Genomic DNA, 24,835 nt, shown 5'->3' with positions numbered 1-24,835 from the left:
GTTCTACACACCTTTCAATTCAAAGAAAAGAGATATGAGGATTTAGATACCATGTTTAGCTATACAGCATGTTTAGCATATAGAAAATGTATTCTCTAGTAGAAACATAAATGTAGTCCCTGGCAATGGTTTCTCTCTATAAATTTTATATCAATCTCAACAAGTCACTCTAATAGTCTGTTACTTAGTCTCAATCCGGGGAAGCACATCAGGCTGTGTGGGAGTCAGAAGTACATTTGATAAGAAAACTAACAGAGCTTTAGCCACTGTAAATTCATATTTTCATATCTACAAGGTCATTCTTTGAAGAGAACCTCTGATGAATCATTCAATCTCTATTTCTTTTCTTCTATCTTTACATTCTAAAAAGTAGTCACTGAAAGATACATTGTCAATCTTCTATTTTCTTAAAAAAAAAAAGACCACCTTTATTATTGTACTAATGTTAACAACTGGAGGGTGAAGTCATGTTGCCTTAGGGATGTGGACTTCATTTAAAGAAATATATTGTTAAAATCTAAATACAAGGTGAAGAGTTAAGGCAGAGAAGATTTTGTTGTTGTTGTTATTAAATAAGGAAAAAGAGAAAGAAAACCATGATATTCAGCTCAATTTAAGCAATTTGCATTAAGTGACTATGAGCCAAGGCAATGTTTTAGGCACTAGGGATATAAAGGTGAAAAATTACAAGTGCCCTACACTTCAATCTAGTAAGAAATGAAGACAAAAAAAAATCAAGATATTACAAATGAGGAAGAGTAATAGGAGTTAAAAACAGGTGTCATTAATTAAAAAAACTCATGCTCACAAGAAATAGGTAGAAGATCAAATAAACTTTGTTTTAAAGGACCATATGGCATGTAATCCTATAATCTTGGACTAGAAGCAGTTATATTAAACTATAGGTATTTTTTTTTCTAGGAGAAATGGGCATAGCTATTCTATGAGGGAAAAGAAATGATGTGCTGTTTCTTGGTTGTAAGTTTAAGAGGAATTCTGATGTACCACATGAAAGATGATCAAGATAAGTCAGTTTCAGCTTTCAAGCAGGTTCTGTGGCTCCCTTGATTTCAGTATGGAGTAGGGAAAGTGAGGATGAGTGGCATTGCTATTGTTCTGGAATGGTACAGTTACAATGAATCTTAACCACAGGAAAGTTTGACATCTGGCTAGCTGTATAGCCGATTTAGGCTATGTGTACTTGCCATGCGGAATATCTGGATGTTTTCAAATGTCCACATGGTGTGCACTGCCCATGCCAGACATCCAGATTACTGACTCAGTTTTTTTCATCTTTTGAATGGCTGTACTCATGCCCTGTAGAAATACATTTTACCAGAAGCTTAGTAGAAATTGTCCTATGGTAAAACTAAGGAAGAAACCAGGCAAGTAATAACCAAAGAATCAAATTTAGCTCATCTCTTTGTCCCTTCCTTGAGTGCTAATAACTACTCTCTGACCTTAAAACAAACGAAAAAAACCCACGGTGACATCAAGTCATTAAGAGAAGAAAAGCAGAAGTGGAAAGATGAGTCTCACATACCTCTGCTGAAAATGGAATACTTTTAGGATCTGAAAGCTTTTTATGAGATTTCAAACTCAAAAACAATTAGTAAAGTTAACAAATTATTCAGCAAAAATTAAATAATAATGGCAAAACCTCCTTGGGGTAACAAAAACCTGCATACAGGCTAAAATAGACCTCCTCCAACTTCAGAAAGAACTCACCCTCAATCACCCAATCAGGTACAGCCACTTACTTCCCCGATTGTAAGAGGACTTCCTTCAACCTAAGCATCATTGGGGTCCAACAGGTATTCTCTCAGAGGATCTTGACCAATTTACACTTTCATTCAGAATCAGGTTCACATTATCGAATTATTAAATTCTTAGATCTATCAATACAGCTGGGAGTCTAATCCAGTGCCCCCATTTTTACAGATGAAGAAACAGGTGCAGAGAGGAGAAATTAGTTCCTAAAACTAACTCAGCAAATTGGTGGCAAAATTGGGACTCAGACCTAGGTCTTCTGACTCTCAATCCAAGGTTTTTTTTTACAATATATCATGGTCTTCTTGATTGTAGAGACATTGATCTTTGATCAGTGATTGCCTAGATTTGAACGCTCTGTCTAAACTAACCTTGGGTATTTGGCTGCCATTGAATCTGTGGATTTGCCTACCTTAAATTCTGACCTCTTTCTTGTCTCAATTCTCTAGCTTTTGACATTGGTTTCTGCTTCTTCTACTCTTGTCATCTACCTCGTGACCTTTGCTCCAGTGCCACCCACAGATTTGTCATGGTATCACTATAATTGCCACAGTAAACCTAAAGCCTTTTCTGAAAGTCAATTAAATGAAAAGATCATCAATTTGTAGCATTAATCACTTAGGGTAACACACTGTTCAATCACCCAACATTAAAATCTACTGCATGAGAAGTCTAGCTGGATGATGGAAAAGAAGTGAAGGGTTATCACTATCAACTTTACATGAGCTGTCAAAACCACATATTCATTTTATTTTCACAAGATCCCAGGCCAGTGTGAGGAGGGTAGGGGGATAGGTCATAGTTTCAAGGTCGCAAAGCTACTTGGGAGCAAGGAAAAAACCAGAACATAGACCTTACAGGTTCCAGTTTCTCTTTCCAATATTCTTTCATCAGATACTAATCTAAGGCACATGAAAGACTACTAGGCCATGAGATTCTGTTCCCAGAAAACAATTTTTTTTTTGTTAGAAAGGTCATAACTATTGAATACTCAGAGTGAAAATGGCAAAGGGCTTCAATGCTCTTAATTCTAATCCACAAACATTTATTACATGTAGTATACTGTGTTTGGCACTAGTCAGACAAAAGATGAAAAATGTCCTTGTCCTCCAGGAGGGTGGCATGACATGAGCAGAAATAACTATAATAAAAGCTGGAATATGACAAGTGCACATGGAGGTATTAGGATCATTCATAGGATTCATAGCTTCGAAGGACCTTGGAGATCACATTATCTACTTTATATACGAGCCAGCCAAAGTCTAGAGAAGAGACTTATCTAAGGACACACAGATAGCAAGTGCCAGATGAAGCATCCAAATATGGGTCTGGTGACTATAAATCTAGTGCTTTTTCCAGAAAGTTAAGGAGGAATCATTATCTAACTGAGGGATTAGAGCAGATTTCATAAAAGAAGGTCCTGAAGGAAAAGAAGGATTTCAAAAGGCAGAGATGGGGGGATGTGTTTAATGCAGGTATGGGGGCCAGCCTGCACGAGTACACGAAGGTGAAAGAATAAGATCAGGGACCATTTAAAAATCTAATTTGACTGATGTGGAGTATACAAAGGGGGTTAGTATGAAATAATTCTAAAAAAGTAGTTTCAAACCAGACTTGTATGGCATTTTGATGAGTTTATATTTTATACTTAGGGTAGGGCAATAGGAAGACACTGAATTGGCACTTAGCTGGGCCTGGAGTCAGAAAGACTCATCTTTGTGAGTTCAAATCTGGCCCCAGACACTTACTGATTGTGTGACCCTGGGCAAGTCACTTAATCCTGTTTGCCTTGGTTTCCTCATCTGTAAAATGAGCTGGAGAAGGAAATGGCAAACCACTGTAGTATCTCTGTCAAGAAAATCCCAAATGAGGTCACAGTAAGACACGGCTAAAATGACTGAATAACCAACAAAAGGGCAAGGTGAAGACACTGAAGGGCTTTAAGCAGACCTGTACATCATAAATCAAGGGGATGAATGGCAGAGTGGAAAGAGTTCTGGATTTGAAGTAATGGGACTGGGTTCATATTCTGGCACATCTATTTACTACCTACGTAACCTTGGAAAACGATTTCACTTCTGGGCCTCAGTTTCTTTATCTATAAAATAAGAGGGTTTCTTAGATGATTGGGAAGATTCCCTTCTAGCTCTAAATTTATAATGCTCGGTGGTGTCATTCCTTCTTTCTGGGACAGCCCAAATCCATTTGGTATTTTTAGAAGAATGACCAAACTTACAATCAATTCATATCATACATAAAAAATTAAAAGAAAAAGAGATTTCTAATGGTCTGAGTCAAGAGCTCAATAATTAGAGTACAATGTAATCAGTAGTTCTCTAACAGGATGGGAGGAGAATCTGTGATGTAGTCAGTATTAAAAATAGTGAATTGCATTCACAGGGGGTGGCACAGTTTCCAATATTTGGGAATTGCCTTCGAAGTCAAGGGAATAGGAAATGTCTCTAGGATAATTTATTGTCTTCCAAATGGTAAATATGCAGCGTCTATATATTTTCTAACAAACATGTTTTCATTAAGTCATTAATGTCACTTTAAAGCTCTTTCTCTCTCTCCCTCTGTCTTACTGATAGATTTAACATCAAGTGATTCCGCTTTGACAGCTGGCGAGAAATAAGCTTTGCGTTTTCTCATTAAAAGTAATGCTGTGTTAGTAGCCAAATACTTGGAAATGTGAAATGTTAAAATTTAATGGAGTGGAAAAGGCTTATTCTAACTTTGTAAATGGTAACATCTTTGCAGAAGTTGATAGAAAAGACCAACCTGGAGCGAGGAAGGCCTACTGCAGTCGTAAAAATAACAGAAATGTGCCAGAGTGGAGAGTGTCCATTGGAGCCAGAATGCTTGATGTTGTTTGCTGTGTAGTTTTATAGAAATCTCAGAATTGGCCTGCACACCTGCACAAAATAGAAAGTTTCTCCCTCCTCTCTGCTTCTTAATTCTCTCCTTGCTCCATTATTGGCCTCGGAGAGAAATGCACAAATTTATTCAGCTTGTAATGTCTTTCCACCACTGTTTTCAGCAATATACTGCCCAGTGTCTTATATTACCTTATCTGGTTAAGCATTTAGGAATGCCATTTGTATGAGAGAGATTGCAGGAAATAAAGTTTCATTGTATTTTAGATTGGCAACAACAAATAATAGTCTTTGCATCAATTTCAAACAAAGCTGCCCATTTGCATTTTTGGAAAATAATGGGACTCTTTATCTCTTGTTTTTAAATCACTTCCTAAAAACCTCAAGCACCTGCAACTGTGAAAAAAGATAGTACAAATACACAGATTATTCAGTGGGTTCTCTCAGCAGTCTTTGATAGATCACTACACTTAAGCCCAGTATTTCAATAGAATTGAGGGTGGTGAGACAAATGGGGACATTTGGCTGTTCTGAACCACACTGATCTTCACCTATCTGAATGACTAAAGAAGGACTCACAATCTAAAAACACATCTAGCACTTGATTATACTTGGTCCCATATAATTATTTTTCCATAATAATGATTTCCTGGGTATGTCCTGTTTCCTCAAGGACAGAGACCATGGCTTCTCCTTTTTTTTTTTGTTTGCCTCATAGTGATAAGTACATCATCTGAATCCAAGGAGTATTCAACAATCAAGTGCTTAGTGCCTGAGATCATAGTGCTGGCTAGACAGGACCTCAGACATCATCTAGTCTGGTTCTTAACCAGGGGTCCATGAATTGAAAAAAAAATGATAAAATGATTCAATATAATTGGTTTCCTTTATAATTCTATGTATTTTATTATATGAATTTTTAAAATATTATTCTGATGAGAGGTCTATAGGCTTCACCAGTCTGCCAAAGAAGCCTACGTCAGAAAAAAAAAAGACAAAAACCTCTGACCTTGTCCAACCTGTTCATTGTATAGATGGGGAAACTGGGCCCCAGAGAAGTGAAATGATTTGGTACCAAGTTCCCATAAATCTGGGCACCAAATCCTTAGTCTCTAAATTTGAAATCCAGTGTTCTTTCAACTGCCAAGCATTGGCATCATAGAATCCCAGGAGTTATAAGACGGCCCTTAGAGATTATATAGTCAAAAATCACACTTTATGTAGCAATATCCCCTAAGGCATTCCAACAGGTGATCAGCAAGTGATAAAGAGCTCACTACATCATATGAAAATCTATTTCATTGTTGGAAAGCTCTAGCCACTATAGATAAAATAAAGTTTTTAGATTGAGTTAAAATCTGTCTTCCAATCATTTCTATCCATTTGTCCTTTGCTCTGGAAGTGCACTGAATAAGTACAGAATTAGGATCCCAAATTATTTAACAGACTGGCCTGAAAATCATAAGATCAATTTGAATATAGAGAAATGTAAAGTCCTTCCACTGAGATTCAAAAAATTAGCTGTGAAAATGCAGGTCGGGGGAGACATCATTTAAAATGGTTTATTTTAAAAGACTTAGGGCTCTTGGTTGACTGCAAGATCCCAAAAGTGAATTCAAAACTAGGCTGCTCTGAGAGTTCCTTACAGCTCAACACTCAAGCAGAAGGGAAAGTCTGGGTTATTGCACCCCACCTGTCCCTCCTCCCCCCTCCCCAACCAAATAAAAGATGCCCTCATAAGGGTGACTGAACTGTATCTTGGGCAGCCACCATTTGTTACCCCAATTTACTTAATTGGCTCTTTCCTTGGACTTGCCCCACTCTGGTTTACCTCTCTGTTGTATCCATGCTTTGATGTCTCTTAATTGCCTTTTGCTTCTTCCTTGATAATCTTTTCATGGCCTATGATTGGATCTAACATTCACCTCTAGCTTCCTTTATCCTGACCAGTTTAGCTTTGGACTCTGCCCTAGAGTCTCTGTTTACATTTTTAGTGGCAGGGTAGAGAGAGCTCTAGATTTGGAGTCAGAGACACTGGATTCAAGTCCCAGCTATACAACTTATTAGCTGTATGACTTTGGGTAAATTATTTCACCTTTCTGGGCTTGAGTTTCCTCATGCTTAAAATTAAAGTGGTAGCCAAGGTCACCTCTAAAGCCACTTCCAGCTTTACAACTATGACCCCATGGCAATCACTAAATAGGCAATCATGCCTATTTTTTCTTGGATGCTGCTATAGGGGTCTGCTCCCACTTTTCCACCAATTCAAGTCCTATCCATCTTTAAGATGGCAGGTCAAGACTTACCTCAGAGTACCTCACCTACACAGATATAAATTATCTTTTTTTTTTCTAGGATCAAGAGATTGCTGGTGATATATTTAATCTACTAGGACTTTTGGGATTCTGAACCCTTGCCTATTTTTACCTCAGAAGTCATAATTACTTTTTCCTACCTTCTTGACTTCCTGGCTTTCAGATTTTCAGTATGTGAGGCCTCTTGCTTCTTTCTTTATCCTGACCCAACATCTTAGATTCCCAGAGTTGGCCTTCTTCTGACCTTCAGTTTTGTTGTAGTCTGCATGTCTAAGACCTTCACAGGTGCATGGCTCCCTTCCAGTCCTGCCTCCCATCTGACTAATCATATCCTGTTGCTACTCATGTCCAGGCATGACAAGGGCCACGTCTCCTCCTTCTCTTGATTCTTCCACAGGACCTATCACAGAGCAACTACCATGCATTGCTATTATCAGTATTATCACTTTTATTATAGCAGCTATTCTATAAATATTTGTTGATTGCATTTTACAGGATAATGATTTAGGACGAAGCAAGTTAAAGATATAGATAGATACACAAAATGAAAACATAACAGGTAAAGTTCTTACTGCCTTTCTTTCCTCCCCACAGACAGACAGGAAAGAATCCTGAACAAGATGAGCAATGCCCACGTACCATGTTAGTATCTCAACACAAGGTATAGCAGATGGTACAAAAGACTGAGCTGCATTTTCCTAGAGCACAGCCAGATTTTCACTAGTTCCAATGGAAAGATTTCCTATTATTATAATTTTTTTGGAGGGAGTAACAGGCTTTGATTGACAGTATTCTCTCTTTCCTGCTGTCGGGCTGGAAGATGCAACAAGAAACCCAGGAGCTTGTGCAAGGTTCTGCTTGCAGACCTCTTGGAAACTTCCAAATTCATGGGATTATTAGCATCTTCCACCATCCTTGACACAGGTGCCTAAGAGTTACTAGATGCTGGTGATTATGCTCTAGAAATGTATGCTCAGCCAAGCATGTCAGATATCAGGGGCTGCTTCTCAGAGTCTGGGAAGAACTGGGACACATGGCAGTTCACACTACAAAAACAATGTATATGTAATCCAGGATTTATACCAGTGAGGTTGTTGCTCATGTCCTCTTCCCTCCTCATATTACCTAGAATTGTATGAAGTTGTTGTTGTTTGTCCTTCATTCTTGAAGAGGACCATGGCATTAGGAATGTGATACCATGATGTGCAAGTGAATTGGATTTAAGTGAAGGAGGGCTGTGCAAAGTCACCAGCCTTACTCTCTCCTCTGGAACCATCTGAGTCCAGTAGCAAGATATAGAACAGGATGACTGGAGATGACCCCAGATGCAGAGGGAGCCCTTGGCCTTTTAAGTTAAAGTCTTTCCCAGGTATCAATTTGACTGAGGCAATACCCATTTGGTGATTAAGGCTAGGTAAGAAATCAGGCAAAGAATGGCCTCTTTTACCTAGTCAAAAAAAAAAAATCAATCTGGGAAGGGAAGATCCTCAGGGTTTCTGGCCAAAACAGAAACAATTGCTATTTACAGTCTGAGCCATCAGAGTCCAAACAATGATCAAGTGAGTCTTGGGCTGGGACCTACTGTTGGCCAATCAATGACAGCTAGAGTGATTTGGGTTTAAGGCATATTCCTTAAGAAAGAAATCTAACCCATAAACCCCAAAATATCTTGTGAGGTTTGAGCGATCAAAATTTATATTCCTTTGGGGAGAGCAATATGATTCCCTACATGTAAAGAGGCAGAAAAGAAGGAGAGAGGGAGAAAAGGAAGAAAGGAAGGAAAGAAAGAAGGAAAGAAGGAAGGAAGGAAGGAAGGAAGGAAGGAAAAGAGGGAAGGAAGGAGGGAGTAGAAAAGAAGAAGGAGAAGGAAGGAAAGGAGGGAGAGAGGGAGAAAAAGGAGGAAGAAAAAGAGGAAGGAAGGAGAAGGAAGTGAGAGAAGGAAGAAAGGAAGAAGGGAGGAAGGAAGGAATGAAAAAGAAAGAAGGGAAGGAAGAAAGGAGGAAGTGAGGGAAGGAGCAAGAACGAAGGAGGGAAGAGAAGGAAGGAAAAAAGGGAGGGAAAAGGGAGGAAGATGGAAGAAAGGAAATAAGTCTTTATTACAAGTCTATTATATGCTAAGCATTTTACAAATATTATCTCATTTGATCCTCACAACAACTCCAGGGTAGGTGTTACTATTATCTTTATGTTACAGTTGAGGAAATTGAGACAAACAGAGGTTGACCTGCACAGGGTAACGTAGTAGCTGTCTAAGGCTGGATTTGAACTCAGTTCTTATGCCACCTAGCTACCCCTTAAGGGCAGGTACTGTGTCTTTTTTTTTTTTTTTTTTTTGCTCTTCCCCCAGTGCTCATAACAGTGTTTTTGCACATAGTAAGGAGGCACTTTGATGAATTTCACCAATTCTAGCCAACTGAACTGAAGAGATGCATTGTCGTTTAGTTGTGTCTGACTTTTTGTGACCTTCTGGACCATACTATCCATTGGATTTTTTTAGGCAAAGATACTGGAGTGATTTGCCATTTCCTTCTCCAGTGCATTAAGGCAAAGGGATTAAATGACTTGCCCAGGGTCACACAGTTAATATATGTCTGAGGCCAGATTTAAACTCAAGTCTTCCTGATTCCAGGCCCAGACCTCTATCCACTGCACCATCCAGTTGCCTTAAAGAGATGCACAGGCAAATGCAAAGAAAATAATTCTAGAAGGCAGACATGTCTCTGAAGAGATATGCAACATGTAGAATCACAGCACTGTAGAATTGAAAATTTCAGCATGAACTTCTCTATAATAAAAAGACTACAGAGTGACCCGAGAATCAGTATACCTGAGGTTAAGTCCCAATTCTTACTACTAATTAACCTGCATGACTTTGAGGAATCACTTCTCGGTGCTTTACTTGTCTCATCTGTCAAACAAAAGGGCTTGACTAAAGAGAACTGGACTAGAAGTTGTCTAAGGTCCCTTTCAGCTCTGAAATAATATGATAATGCAATTGATTGTAAACTATCTGCCCTGACTCAAGTCTCTCAACTCTCTAACCCATCCATCATACAGCTGTTAGTCAACCAGCATTTATTAGCACCTATTATATTCCAGGTACTGACAATGTAATTTTCCTAAAACATAGTTTTAATTATGTCGCCTTCAACTTCTAGCTTTACATCTTTACTTGGATATCTATAAGGCATTTCAAATTCAATATGTCAAAAATGGAACTCCTTAACTGCACATGATCCCCTTGGCAAAACAAAACAAAACAATCCTCTTTCTTCTTAATTTCCCCATTTCTTTGAAGGGCACCCCCATCCTTCCATTCAGCCAAGTTAACAATCCCAGTAATCCTTCTATTCACTAACATGGCCACTGCCCGACTTCAGGCCCATATTGGTCATTCTTCCCTTTGAAAAGATCCTCTTCCTTCCAGTCCATTTTCATCTCTTTGGTACAGACAGAGGAAATGAGGCACAACCATTCTCCTCCCTTTCCACTGTACTACCACAGTTGGCACTGCTTGAAGTCACTGCCAATTCTTCCTATGTATGGCTTCCTATCTCTGCTTTCCTGGGTTCTTTATATTGGCTTTTTTTAAAGGCAATTGGGGTTAAGTGACTTGCCCAGGGTCACATAGGTAGTAAGTGTCAAGTATTTGGTCTGAGGCCAGATTTGAACTTAGGACCTCCTGACTTCAGGGCCGGTGCTCTATCCACTGAGCCACCTAGCTGCCCCTATGCTGGCTTTTATACCTGTTTGTGTGTGTGTGTGTGTGTGTGTGTGTGTGTGTGTGTGTGTATAATGAATGAATAAATGCTAATTGTGCATGTATATATATACAAACATATATACATACACATATATACATACACATATATACATACACATATACACTATAGCTATTTTACATAGATTTTATATTATATATAGAGATCATATTTTTATATACATGTATAGATGATAGCATTCATTCATTCATTCATTCATTGAAAAGGATAGTTCCATAGTAGCTACAGCTGCTGCCTGTATAGCTGCTGTCTATGTCAGTGGATCTGTTTTCTTACAACTTCTCACAAGCCAAATCCATGGACAGGTCTAAGGATAAACATTTGTTACACAATTGTGTCCCTCCCTTTCTCCCTTCCTTCTCCACCTTCCTCCCTTCCTCCCTCTTTCCTTTCCTCTAAAAAGTGAAAATGTACAAAAGGCTAAAAAGATGATACCTTTTCTCACTTTTACTTGCTCAAGTGTATTTACCTTTCTACATTTCTCTTGACTCCTGTGTTTGCATGTCAAAGTATCTATTAAGCTCTGGAATCTTAATCAAGAATACTTGAAAGTCCTCTTATTTCACCAAAGGTCTATCTTCCCCCTGTAAAATCATAATCATCTTTGCTGGGTGACTTATTTTGATTGCAAGCATTTATCTTTTGCTTTTTGGAATATCATACTGTAAGCTCTCCTCTCCTTTGCGGTGGTAGTTATCAGGGATTATGTGATTCTGACTGTTGACTTCTTGGTATTTGAGTTTCTTTCTGGTTGCTTGCAGTGTTTTTTTTTTTCTTTGACCTGGAAGGTCTGGATTTTGTCTATAACAATTCTATACATCTTCATGTTGGAGTTTCTTTTTGGGATGATAGGTGGATTTTTTGCTCTCTGGTTCTAATCAGTCTGTGAAGTTTTCATTGAAAAAATGTTGTTATGTAGGACTTTTTAATGGTCAAGGTTTCCCAGTGGTACAATGATTTTTAGATTATTTCTCTAGCAACTGCTTTTGATAGATGACTTACCTTTTCTGATATTTTTCAGTCATTATATATATATATATATATATACACATATTACTATTTCCTCTTGTCATTGATACCTGTCTGATTCAATCTAATTGTCAAGATGTCTATAAAGATTTTTTACCTCCATTTCTAGGCTTTTCATTTTTCATCCCATTTTTCCCTATGAGTTCTCATTTCCTTTCCCATTCTTCTCTTTACCATTTTATTTCACATATGAGATCATGTTTAAACTCTTGTTTCTTTTCCTCTGGGAATTCCAGCAGAGCCTGGGGGAAAATCTGTGTTTTTCTTTTGTTTTGGTTTTTCTGGACTTTATTTTAGAGGATGTGGAATTACTCTCTTCTTTTGTTTCTTGAAAAATCTTTGACTTCATATTACTTCTTTGTTGGCAAGTTTTATTCCCAATTCTTCCTGAATTGGGACTTTGTGTCAGGCCCAGGTTCTGTGTCTTTCTTAGAGGAACGAATCTCTTTTGTTACTGAATTGTGTCATCTGGGGACTTAGTAATGAGCACAATGTTCCTCAAGCATCTCAGGAGCAGCTGGATGGCTCAATATACTAAGCAAGGGTACATAGCTTAGCTTGCATTAGAGTGGGGGAGGTGTGAGACTGATGTTTCAACGTGAGCCTGATCACTCTTCAGGTTTTTTCTTCAGGTTTCTGAACCCAAGTTCATGGCCAGAGTTCTCGTCGTTAGCCAGACTATTGCTAGGACTCCTGCCTCCTTGTGCCCTCATACAGCTTTGGGCTCTAGCCTTTCCTGGCTTGCACCTGGTCTATGCCAGAAGACTTATGTCTGTGCTCCTGGCAAGATTTTTCCGGATGCAATAGCAATAATATATGGTCATATTGATGATGATGATGATAATGATGATGATAGTAACAACAACTCCTTTCCTGGTGTACATAGTCTTGTATGTCCTTTGTGGAGAACTAGGCTGTAAAAATGCATTTAATTTCTCTGATTTCCTGCTTATTTCTTGGTGAAGTGCCTTTTAAAATATCCTTAGTCCTGGAGTAATTAGGTGAGAGCTGGGTTTTTCTCCTTCTACTAACTCATTGAATCCAATTGGCTTTTAGTTGTTCTTCCCTGGAATGCTGCTCTTCTCCCAGCTGAATTAATTCCATGAAGCCTACTCTAACCATTCTAAGCCCATTCTGTTTTGACATTTAAAGCCCTTAACAATCTGTCTCCAGCTTCTCTTTCCAGACTTATTTCCCATTAATTCCCCTCAATCAATGTTCTAGCCAAAGTGGACTACTTCCTATACCCTGTAAGCATTTTACCTCTCTTCTCTGTGTTTTGTAAAGACTCAGCCCTCCTCACCCAAACCTGGACAATTCTTCTTCTTCATCTCTGCCTCTTAGAATTCCTGGATCCACTCAAGGCTCAGTTTAAGATTTGAAGTCTTTTGTGATTCCTCAAATTGTTAGCACCTATAAAGTTGCTATATATACTCCGAATATATTTTGTATTTACTTATCTATATATGTTTGTTTTTCACCAATAAAACTAAAGCTTTTTGAGATTAGGTCTTATTTTTGAATGAATTAAAAAGCATCTGTTAATTACTTTTTAAAAAAATTATATTTCTAGTTCCTAGTACAGAATCTGGTCCAGAATAAATACAAGCATGATAAATGTTTGTTGAATTGATTGAACACAGCAGACTGCCATTGTTTGACTTGTCAAATAGTGGACTGGACTAGATCATGGTTTCATAAACTTATTGATCCATATGTTCTTGAAAAAAAATACAACTTCTTGAAAAAAAATACAACTTCCTGTACTCAGGAAAGGAAAGGAAACAAATTCTAGAGTTTACTATGTACATGCTCATAAGAAACAATAAATTTATTTCAATAGAATATATGGTTTTACCAAACTTTTTTTTTTGCCTATCCCTTGACAACGTCCTGAATTTTCTAGCAGTATGCATTCTCCAGGTTGGGAACCCCTGAACTAAATGCCCTCTAAGACCCCATCTAGCTCCAGCATTCTGTTTAGCCAGGCTTTTAAAATCCAGGTCTCTAGGATCCAAGCCCAAAACCTTTCTGTTGTACTGTACTGACTCTCATATACTGCTTCTCCCCACTATAAGCTTTTGGGGAAAGCCAACCAATCAACAAACAGGAATCATGGATTCTTTTTCTCTTATTCCCTACTTTGAAACATTTGAGACTAGGCACAAAGGAAAGACTATTGGAAAATGAATTGAATAAATTATCCCTGTAACTTTCAACTTCAGTTCCATATTCTCATTGTTAGTGCACTACTGTACTATACCTTCTTTGTGTCTATGAGGTTTGGATTTGCCAGAGGCAGCACACCTGGATTCTTAAGCAATTTTATCAGGATCATTGATGTGCCTCTATCAGAATTAAAAAGCAGGTAGTTTCCACCAACCCTCCATTCCTTTTCCCCCAGTGAATTTCCCCACCTGGGTCTACCTTCCCTGATTGATGTTTCAGATTTTCCTTTCCCTTCCTTCAAACTATTAGTTGAGATTTACCTATCCAATAATGAAAGCTTGCCTGCTTAGACATATATTGTTGTTCAGTTGTTTTTCAGTTATATCTGACTCTCTGTGACCCTGTTTCAGTTTTTTTGTTTTGTTTTGTTTTGTTTTTTTTTGCAAAGATACTGGAGTAGTTTGCCATTTCCCTCTCCAGGTCATTTTATAGATGAGGAACCTGACTCAAAGTTAAGTGACTTGCCCAAAATCACAGATTTACACTCAGTTCCTTCTGACTCCAGGGCCAGTATTCTATCCACTGTGCCACCAAGTTGCCCCTAAATGCTTAGACATCTACTGGGACACATACTGAACAAATGGGAGACCTAACAGTGTTGATGTCAGCAACTTCATGAGGTAGTGATAAATGACAGTTTTAGCCATAGTAAAACATCTTAGAAGAGGGTTCTTGAAGGCATCTGACTAGATCAGAGGAACAGCTTTATGTTGATAGCAGAGCAGGCTCCTTCTCTCACAGATGGCCATGTCCCCTAGGGGCAGTAAATCGTCACAACCTTAGGAACCACTTGGAATGCAGGGGATACCATTTCATCCCCTAACCTTAAGAAAAGCTAAACGATGACTCATAGACACCGTCAATCGCACAGAAGTAATGTGACCATAATGAATGCAAGTGCTGTTTGAAATATAGATGGTGACTTTTTCATGTAAAGGAGAAGTAAAAATAGAATCATGTAAAAATAAAGCAAGGGCATTGACAACAAAGTCCTAAACTAATCAAAGGGGCATAGGTGGCCACCTAGTCAGTATAAATAATGGGGCACCAGGAAAGTGCCTCTATCCACAAATTTTTCATTTATTATTCTGCCCCTGAATCCAGAACTCTATTCTTAGGGATTCACTCCCAGGAACTGTTTCTTGTGAGATTGTGAATAGGAAGCAAGCATAGTAAAAAGAGGACTAGATTTGGAATCAAGAGGAACTGAGTTTGAATCTTGGCTTTGCTGGTTTCTCCTTGTGTGATGCTAGGCAAATCACATCAATTTCCTGAGCCTATAAAAGGTGGAGGTGAGCTATACAATGTCTAAACTTCATTCTAGCTCTAAATCCTATGGTCTCTCGGTAGGATCAGTTATTATCAGGGATAGATCAGAGAAGAAGTGTGCTTAGTGGATACAGACCTGGTCAAGAAGATATGATTGTAAGACCAGACTTTGACATATCCTGGCCTTGGGACTCTGGACAAGTCACTTAACTGCTCAGTACGCCAGGTAACTTTCTAAGATTTTAAATTCTAGAGAAGGTGGCAACCTGCATTGCTAAAAGTATTTTTTTAATCCAGGAGTTCCCTATACCAGTGAACTCACAGGTCCAGTGTCTATCCCTATCTAGTTATTAACACTTTTTTAGCAACAAAAATTATTTAAAATTCAAATTATTTGACCTCATGATCCCACCATTTTTAGTATACTTTGAAAATGTAATCAGAAAACTCAAAAAAAAAAATCCTGTTCAAATATTTCCATAATAATATTATTTGTGATTGTAAAAAAAATGGAAATCATCTAAAAGTTGGAAAATAACAGAACACCTAAATCAATTGCATTACATTAATGAAATGAAAAACTACAATGCAATTAGGACTAAAATGTGAGGAATATAAATAAAGCTAGAAAGATATTTATAAAATATTAAAAAATGAAAAAAACCCAGGACCACAGCAGTGCACATACTATGACATGTAAGAGAAAAAGTAAAGGATGGGCAAATAATCCTAATAGAGAGTAAGTTAAAATGACTGAAAAGCTTTTGTGATATTTTGTTATGAACTTAATGTAAACAGTTACTAAGTAAATTTAGTTAGCTATATTGATGGTTGACATTAAGTTAATAATAAAGCATATTAATGTAGCCTGAGCCCCTGCTATTCCCTGGATGTTGATCATGTAAATTTGGTACAGTACAGTATGTTTATTCTTCAGTACTTTTTTGGGTCTCCTTTAGCAAGCTGTTGAATAGTTTTTCATGATTTTCTTGCATCACTCTCATTTCTCTTCCCAGTTTTTCCTCTACTTCTCTTACTTGCTTCTCAAAATCCTTTTTGAGCTCTTCCATGGCCTTGAACTGATTTTCTTGGAGCCTTTGGATGTAGGATCTTTGACTTTGTTGTCTTCTTCTGGTTGCATGTTTTGATCTTCTTTGTCACCAAAGAAAGATTCTATGGTCTGACTTCTTTTGCGCAGTTTGCTCATGATTCTAGCCAATTACTTGAGGTATAAACTCTTTCTTAAGATAGGGTTCTGCTTTCAGTGTAGAGAATGTACTGTCCCAAGCTTCAGGGATTTTGTGCAGCTGTTTTCAGTGATACTTCTAGGGACCTGCAAATTTTCAGTTCTTTCAAGGTGCTATGATCAGGGGTGAGGTGTTTACTCCTTTCCACCACTCTTTTCTGCCTTGGAACTGTGAGGAGGATTCCCTTTTCACTGCCACTACAAGCTCCACTATGCCAGCACTCCTCCTTGCCCTAGGATCACCACCCAGAACTGTGACCCAGATCCAAGCACAAGCAAAGCAAGAGATTCCTGCCTCTGCACCAGCAAAGAGATCCCTGCAATCCCGCTCTGATCAGCCACTTGATTTCCCCTCAGTCTATGGGCTGGAAGCTCCAGAAGCAGCCACTGCTGCTGAGCCAGGACTAGAGCTAGGAACTAGCTTCTCTCTCACCATGGTTACAGACCCTTCCTATTGACCTTCTAAGTTCTCTTTGGTGTTCATGAGTTGAGAAGTCTGGAAACCACCACAGCTGCCTGTGATTCATTCCTCTGAGCCCTGTTCCAGCATCACTGAGGCCTATTTTGCTAACTTGCATGCCAAACTGCGTTCCTCTCCCTGCCTGACATGATAGACCTTTCTAATCAGCAGGTTGTCTTAGGCTGGAAATTTGTTTCACTCTGTCTTTCTGTGGGTTCTGCTGCTCTAGAATTTGTTTAGAACCATTTTTTACAGGTATTTGGAGGGGTTTGGGGGAAAGCTCAAGCAAGTCACTGCTTTTACTCTGCCAAATTCTACAGTGGAGTATGGACACACATGTTACCCAGAAATCTGCAGTTTCTGAGGCTTTAATGACCTTAGAAGATCTTCAGCAGAAATGTGGCACAAGACTGAGATGAAATGTGACTATACCAGGGACCACACTTTTCCTACCAAGCCTGGAAAGCAGTAAGAAAACCCAAGGTGAGTGCCTATGCAAATAGATTGAGATTGGCTAAGAAATGGCGATATTACCAAACCCCAATAACTTCAATGGTTTTTGAGAGCAAAGTCCAGCTCATAGTGCATTTCTCTCTGGACCAGCATCAGGAGAGAGTGCTTCTTAATTTAGGAAAACTTCTTGAGCTTTATACAAGTACTGTATCAAAATCCCTTAATGATTTAAGGTCTCTAACCAATCCCATGTCCTCTATCTGTGGGGACTATGGGTCCATGCTATTTTAAATTAAAAAAAAAAAACAGAAATGATCCATTAAAAATAATTCCCAATTTTGGGAGCCATTTGTAATCTATACTCAATTTTGAAAACTTACTCCCAATATTTGGAGAGGCAGGTAGAATCCTCACCACTGAAATGAAAGAGCTTCACTCCCCAGTCACTATGAATAAACTGGTTTCAAACAACCCAAATATTTGCAGCAATCTACTAGGATCTCATCTCTGAGTTTTTACTAAAACCAAAACAGAGGAATTTGCTATAGTTCATAATGATTCCTCACTAAGTAATTCACTGCACACTAAGAAAAGAGCAGAAATTTCTAACTTGAATGTTCAGTTCTCCACAGGAATGGTTGTCTCTCCAATATGAAGCCATCAATCTAAGTGAATTTGTCATTTGTCCAGCTTGCCATGTAGAAAAGATAGTGTCTTAAAATGAAAGAATCTCAGTACATTATAAAGTTCTTCAGCAAAAGATCCTGACTTCTTTCCCCCTGAAATAATACCAGAGACATTTGTAACAGTAGCAAAGTTGTTTTTTTCAATTAAACTAATATTCCAACAATATACTGAAAACTGTATATCTAATTATTTAATTCAGTTTCTTAATTCAGGTGTTTATTATGATCATTTTGTTTTTTTTTAAATTAGAATGTTCAGGGATGAACACTTACTTTGCAAAGATGACTTTCACCTTTCCAATTCAACATTATTTCTTTCCCTTTAAAGAATGTGCTCTTCCACCCCCAAGAAGTCAACTGGAAATTAATTTCCTTCAATATATACTTTGGTGCTAATTAAAATGTCTGAGAGATTTAATGAAAGTAGCCAATATTGAGTAAAATGTTAGACCAAATACTTGACCTTATATTTAGAGGCAAGGGAGGAGGGAATTAAAATATCCTCAATCATAATATGAAAAGATTTCATTTGAACATTTTTTAAAAATCCTATCATTATTGGTACTGGCATTCAACTACCCTAGGAAGAAGAACCATGTATATATATATTTCACTTTAGTCTTTTCATTCCCCCAATGCCTAATCCATAACAGGCACTCAAATTCTTGTTGTTTGACATGAGCTTTACTCTCATGTAAGCTATATGCATGTGAGTACACACATCTGTGTATGTATACACACATGTATGCATGCACATACACAAACACACACAAATAAAAATTGCAAAGACCAATGAAGGACAAAATTTGTTTGGTCTTCCTTATTCCACCAATTCCATTTTCCTTTGGCCAGGATGGTTAAATGTATATTACTACTTCTTATCATTTCAGGAATTATTTCTTAATGCATCAGCCAAAAAATCAACCTAAGAGGGACCTGTTTGGCATAAGAAGACTGGAAAGTGTATATATGAGAGGTTCAGAAGCCTATGGAGCCCAACACAGAAATGCTGGAAATCAAACTTTCTCATTCACAAGTTATGGAAAGGGTTATACTTCAATAAATAGCTGAGTAGGAACCAGGATTCATTTGAGTCATCATCAAAGGGAATAAAAATTTGTCTAAAAGTTTTACAAATTAGCCAGTTATTGCAGTCAAATTTTGGTTGCTTTGGACACCCTCGTATGACTCTACAAATACCATTTTAGGTTGTGAAGGATGTAATATTACTTATAATTACAGCATCAACACAATTTTTATCCTCCAATGTTCTTCTCTTCCCACTTGTTTCAAGGCATCCCTATGAGGCTCTGAAGACAGATTTAGAGCCCCAATGCAGAAATATTATAGAATTATGAAATAAGGTCATGTGTTCTCTCTCCCTATGTAATTTTAGGGGCTGTGATATTAGAAAATGTAGCAACTCCTCATAAAATATTTCCCAGATACCTTTAAACAACAGATTTGTATAGTAAAAACTCTTCAGAAAAGCCATCCAGATTGCTGAGGTCCTAGCAGGTCACTCAGCACAAAGCTTCTGGATGGCAACAGTATACTTAATGTAAAAGTCTGATTGGTTCAAGTCAGAAAAGTAACACTATTTTTTTTAAAGAAAATGATTCTGAGAAAAAAAAAACATTTATAGGATCATCAATAAAGAGCTAGAAAGATGTAAAGGTCATCTAGACCAGCTCCTTCATTTTAGCCACAGATAAAAATCTGAGACCTTGAGAAGTGGTAAGTGAGATGCCCAAGGTCACATCACACAGCTAGTAAGTAAATGTGAGAGCTTGGAGGCCCTGTACTCCTTACACTGTAGCATGCTGCCTTTCATTAATTTCTTTCTAAAATTCACACTCTCAGTCTGGAAAAAAAAGATTTAAGAGCCTGAAAACCAGTTTATTTAGGCTGAAAAAATAAACACAAAAAAACAACCCTCAACAGCATATTGGACTTTAAGTGCCCCAAATGACAACTTTTACAAAATCTTACCTTCATTTACTGCCCCCCACCAAATTGTTCTGCACACAGCCAACATACTATTCTCCCTAAGATACTACTTTCATCATGCTACTCTATTGTTTAGAGACCTTTGATGATTTTCTGACTCCAAGATAAAGTCTAGCTTCCTCAGTATAACCTCCACTATTCTTCATGACCAGAACATGGGCAAAGTCATATTTATCCTGATCTTCTTGCTCTGCCCCTTAGGTCAGTCAAAGAGCTCTCAAATCAGGACCTTGTTCTGGAGGTCAAAGTATATTCCTCTCATGAAAATTATCTTCAACCCTGTCCCCAGTCACTTCCACCTTAGGGTTCACTATTCTTTAATCTATACTCTCCACTTTAGCCAGTTAGGTCTTCTTCCTGTCCCCTCGACACATCATGCTCATTCACATCTCTGCCTTTCTTTGCTCATACTATTTTTCTCCTTCCTCCTCTTTACTTTTCTAAACTTTCCTACCCATTCTTGATGGGTAGCTGATCCTGGGGTCATATTTAGGCTCCAATGTGAAGGGACAAAGTCCTCTCCCCTAACATTATCTATCACTGAAAGCTGTCAGCTAAGGAGTCAAACCGAAAGCAAAGAATCCAAAGAGAATGAACAGAAGAATTGAGTTTGATTGCAACCAGTTGAAGAAGGCTTCTTCTAATTATAGAGTTATTGGACCAGAAGCTGATATAGAAGGCCTACACATGTTTCACAGTTTGTCCAAGGTACTCCTATTCAATGTCATAAGGACTCTTCTAGAAGCGAGCTCTCTAGCTTTTCTCATGTTGGGAACATGTTTCAGTCTACTGCATGTGCCATCCCATTAAAATTATAAGCTCCTTGAAAACAGGGATCATATCAGCTCCTCTTCCTGTATCACTCAGAGCACCTCATATAGTACTAAGCAAATAAATGCCTGTTTTTCTCTTCATGAAACCATAGAGAACAGAAGAAATTTAAAATGAAGAAGTTGAAACTGATGGCCATCAAAATGAATGTTCCCCCTTTGAAAATGTATTAATCCTAATTTATTTATCCTAAAATGCCTGATGTGTTTGGTAATTCTAGGACTGATCAGTTCTTTATTGAAGAGCTGCAAGAAAACCATCTAGCCAGATGGCCCGGGGCTGCACCAACAGCTTCCACTGAGAATTTCTTCTTTTTTCTTTGCAGTTGGATTTCTAGGAAGATCCAGTCCAAGTAAAGTCACCTTGAGGATCAAGGCAATCCTGACATTTTCAGACACCCTAAATAGGAGTTGAGGTTAGAGAGATGGTAACTCAGCTGGATTCTAGATTAAAAATATAGAATTTTGAGAAAGATGCCTTCCTCTAAAGTTAAAACTTGTCCAAGTGTCACATAGAAGTCAACCTTGATCTATTTGTTCAGTAGAAATATAAAGGAGACTGGATTATAAACTGTGTCTGGAACTCATTGTCTAGCTATTATCAGAACAAATCCCATTCTTTCGTAATGGACATCTGTTAAATCTTCCACTGTTAATAGAAAATGTTGCCAGTGGGACATAGACTTTTATGATAGAGCCATATCTTCAGTGATAAAAGCCCTTCTCAATCTTATTTTAACAAAAGGATTGTATTTGCGTCTCATTTCCTTTGTGGGGAAGGGATAATGACCAGAAAGTATCTGGAGTGTAAGAGACACTGTGGAATAATAAAAGACTAATTAAATTTGAGCCCCTCATCCTCACCCTCATGTCCACTGAGGCTAATGAAGTCATCCTGCTATAACCATACCAGTATTGGGAGAGAAAAAAAGGGTAATTGAGAAATAACTAATGAGCTTATTGGCTTTACAAATTCACTGATCTCTAAGCATCAACTATCAACAAATCCAAGAAGAATGAAAGATAAAATTTGGATTTCAGTCTATTGATGTGTCTCTCCTTACAACCTCTTATGTCTGTCTGACCCCTGTCCAAGATCTCTATGGGTTCTTCATGACCAGAATGGGGGGGGGGGGGGGCAAAGTCATATTTATCCTGATCTTCTTGCTCTGCCCCTTAGGTCAATTAAAGAGCGCTCAAATCAGGACCTTGTTCTGGAGGTCAAAGTATTATTAGGATATATCCACTTAGAAAGGAAAACTAGTACAGGTGAGTTAAAGAAGGAGGTACCCAGATTATAAACAACTCCAATCCACAGACTATCTGTTCCTACATGATACGCAGTTCCCAAATTCTAGCTCCTTAATCTTATTGCATGCCTCTGCTTTGACTGCCTACATTCCTGGAAGACAATCATTGGCTCTGTCTCATCTACAGAGGAAAACAGAAATGGTAAATTGGAAAAAATAAGATTAAGAGAGAATTAAAGTTGGACCTGTGTTCAATTTTATTTGGGTAAGAGACTGCCTAACTAAGTTAAATGATTTCAAGTCTCCAAGCCCCTAATAATGAAATCTTGGGGTATTAAAAAGACTTAGATATGTTCAAAGAACCACTACAGGTGATCTCTAAGGAACTATGGAGAATGAAAAATGTCAGAAGGTGAAGATAGGCAAAAATTACCACACTTTTCAAAAAAGAGGAAAAGGAAGAATTCTGAAAACCATAGACCAGTGAGCAGTATTATTTTCTGGCAAAATTCTAGAATTGACAATTAGACAAATGGTTTTGTGAAAAGAAAACAGTAATAAGGAACTATTCACTAAGAGCACCATGACAAACTAATCACATTTTCTTTTTTGATGGAATTATTAGGCTAGTAGACAAAAGATATTGAACAGATAAACAGTAGTTAGTATATCTTGATTTAGTCAAGGCATTTGTAAGAGTCTACTGTATTATTGTGAACAAGACAGAGAAATGTGGACTAAATACAATTAGGTGAATTTATTGCTTGTTGAATAATCTTAACCAAGCAATGATAAATGTATCTCTTACGTACTAGGCCTTTTCAGTTGCAGTCGTTCAGCAATCATTTAAGAAGGATTAAGCCTCTATTACGTGCCAGGCACTGTGCTAGGTTCTAAGATTTGTTGTTGTTCAGTTGTGTCCAACTCTTTGTGATCCTGTGGACCATACAGTCCATGGGATTTTCTTGGCAAGAGACTGGAGTGGCTTGTCATTTCCTTCTCTAGTAAATTAAGGCAAACAGAGGTTAAGTGATTTGCCCAGGGTCACAAAGTTAGTAAGTGTCTGAGGCCAGATCTGAACTCAAGTCTCTCTGACTCAAGGTACAGTGAGCCACCTACATGCTTCATAGGTGCTAAGATACAAAGATACAATAAAAATAAAATAAAACAACTCCTGATCTTGAGAAGCTTAAGCTCAAGAAACCATCTACTCCTATTATTACTCCTCCTCCTCCTCCCCCTACAGCTAGCTAGCATTTATATAGCATTTCAAACTTTGTAAAGCACTTTACAAATACCATGTGATTTGATCTCACAACCACCCTAGGAGGTAGATGCCGTTATCATCCCCATTTTATAAATACAGAAATTGAGGCAGGCAGAGGTTGAGTGACTTGCCTAAGCAAGTAAGTATCTGAGGCAGGATTTGAACATGAGTCTTCTTGATTCCAGGTCCAGTGATCCATCCTAGTGTGCCACCTAGCTGCTATGTATACATACATACGCATGCATCTGTATGTATGTTTATATATACTTACTATACATGTACATATACATTTACACATATATATTACATGTGTACATAAGTATTACGTATGTGTATACACACATGCATATTTACGCATACACATATGTATACAGAATAAATATTAAGGGAATACATGCAAAATAAATGGAAAGTGTTTAAATACAAGGTAACTAATAAGTTAAGGCACTAGCAATTCAGGGGATTTGGGAAAGGAATCAAGTTGGATAACAAAGGAAGTTAAGAATTCTGTGAGGTATGAGTAAGAAAAGAGTGTATTCTAGGCCAGAGGCATAAAGATGGAGAATAAAGTACTATGTGTATGTGTGTGAGACAGTAATAGAGAGAAAGCCCATTTGGTTCTACCATAGAGAATGGGAAGAGATTTAGTTGCATTTGGGTTGGAAAGATAGGTTGAGGTCAAATTGTGAAGGGCCTTAAAAGCCAAACAGAAGAATTTTTATTTTACAGGCAATAAGGGAATAAAAAAATAGTTTAGTAGAAGAATGATATAGTCAGATGTATATATATGGAAAATCACTTTGGTAGTTGTGTGGAAGATAGGTTGGATTGGGAAGAGACGGAGCAAGGAGAGCAGCTAGCAGGCCACTGCAACAATCCAGTTAAGAGGCTTGAATTTTGTGATGTCACTGGGACATTCAGTTTTAAATGTCCAATAGGCAGTAGTTGGTGTTGTAGGATAATCTTGAGACCTTAGAGCCATCTTTGACTCTTACTTTTCCAACACCTTTGCAAGCAGTTGCCAAATACAGTTGTTTTCACCTCTGATTTCGTGGTATTTGTCTCCTTTCCACACCTACTACAACATAGCTAACCCAGGTCTTCCCCGTGTCTCATTTACATTATGTAATGGCAGACTTCCTATTTCCATTCTCTTTCCTTACCTTCACGCTAAGGAGAAATCTTCATCAAAGAGATCTTTGAAAGTATTGGTCTGATCATATTATTTAAAAACTCTCTGTGGCTCCTATTTCCTATAGGATAAAATACAAACTCCTTATTCTGATATTTAGGTTCTTTTACAATCTGACTGCAATCTACTTTTCTAATCTTATTTTTCACTATAGCCCTTTACACACTCTGC

This window comes from Vombatus ursinus, unplaced genomic scaffold (genome assembly GCF_900497805.2).
Source record: "Vombatus ursinus unplaced genomic scaffold, bare-nosed wombat genome assembly UNPS02014959.1, whole genome shotgun sequence".
Taxonomy (NCBI): domain Eukaryota; kingdom Metazoa; phylum Chordata; class Mammalia; order Diprotodontia; family Vombatidae; genus Vombatus; species Vombatus ursinus.
The sequence above is the reverse complement of the archived record's forward strand: the minus strand, read 5'-3'. Positions refer to the sequence as shown.